The sequence below is a fragment of the Theobroma umbraticum genome, unplaced genomic scaffold (assembly GCF_002168275.2).
Source record: "Theobroma umbraticum cultivar Fairchild unplaced genomic scaffold, ASM216827v3 scaffold_69.0, whole genome shotgun sequence".
Lineage (NCBI taxonomy): Eukaryota > Viridiplantae > Streptophyta > Magnoliopsida > Malvales > Malvaceae > Theobroma > Theobroma umbraticum.
Genome location: NW_018397293.1, coordinates 413,428 through 414,930, shown reverse-complemented (window position 1 = coordinate 414,930; position 1,503 = coordinate 413,428). Strand labels below are relative to the sequence as shown.

The window sequence follows — 1,503 nt, the reverse complement described above, 5'->3', positions numbered from 1 at the left end:
TTTCACTAAAGACAATTTTGTCCAAATTTTATTTCTCTTGGCTAGAAATGGTTAAAATTATGTTGGAGGCCATTCTCAAAAATGCCTTATGCATAGAGCCCATTTAAAAAAAGAACTCAAAAATATATGTAAACTCTTTATTCTACTACCATATATCTTCAAGATGGTACGTAATGCATCCTTTTTCCATATTAATTAAATATTCATTGTAATACCAGCAAAAAGTTTCCAATATTGGCAATTAGATATCCATGGCAATGTGGCACACCAACCCACTAGTTCTGATGAAGAACTTGGAGGCCATCATTGCCTTCCAAAAGTATATTTCAAAAAGATGCATCGGTGTGGCAGGATGAGCCCAAGGTCAGCTCAAGCTCTAGACAAGCTGGGCAATAATGGCATGCAATAAGATCACCTTTCATTCCTTGAATGCTTGCTAGGTAATCACTCCTTAGCCCTAGAGCCTCCGATAGCAATCCACATAGCGTCTCTTTGAGTTGGAGTATACATTTCACCTATTTACTTGATACCTTTTTGTAAAACCAAATTATTTAAAATACCAACTAAACAGAAATAAAAATATTAATGATCAGGTTTAGACAATTATTTCGTTTTCATCTCAAACCTCCAAACTTGAGGTATAACTTGTTAATCTAGTTGTCCATCAGGAAATTCACATGCCACAGTATCCTTCCAGGCTACTACCTTTACATTGATATTGTAGTCGAAAATCTTTTGTCCACTTTCTTTACAGGAATACCATGCCTTTTTCACCTTGTGTGGTTGCTCATGGAATTGTCATGTGCCGTTTAACATATTTCCCACCACATAAATTGGAACTCCATGATTAAGCATTTGGAAGTAGCCCCATGTGTGCACTGCGTCATGTATGGCATCCACAATTTCCTTCTTGCGCTCACTCTGAAAGCCTTTGAGGTCAATCATTGGAAATTAAAGCTGTGATTTTGGTAAAGTCTTGGGTGGATGGATGAAGATTCTGGGAATCCTAGTAATGCTAAAATCCACAAGCCCTTTAACTATTGCCTTACCTTTAAAGAAAGCCTTCATATCTTTGGCATGATCATATTCGGAGCACCTATCATCAATTAAGTTTTCAGTTGCAGGGATAGATTCCATCGAGTATAAGGTGTGAAAGGTTGATTAGTATATGTGTGTGAAGTGTTGGTATATGCCCTTGAGCCAATTGGATTGATCGAGGAATATATATTGTTATTTAATGCATACTAAATCGCATAACAATATGTGATAGAAGTTTTCCTTCATGTTCGTTCAATAATAAAGAGTTATTAAGTACTAATTGGATGAAGCTTGTGGGACATAAAGGCCTTGGAAGAGAATTGTAAAGTTGTTACAATTATGAGATCATTATGCATCAAAGCCATGTTCCTAAAATTTCTTCTGGTCATTGTATTTCAAAGACTGGTACATGTTAAGCCTCTTTACTTGGGAAGTAAGCAATCAATCTCATAGATTGAAGTATAT

General features: G+C 36.0%; 1 pseudogene; it reads right to left on the bottom strand.

Moving 5' to 3' along the window:
- Nucleotides 1–203: 203 nt before the first annotated feature.
- LOC110428760 (1-aminocyclopropane-1-carboxylate oxidase homolog) lies at nucleotides 204–1,068 on the bottom strand (annotated as a pseudogene).
- Nucleotides 1,069–1,503: the final 435 nt, after the last annotated feature.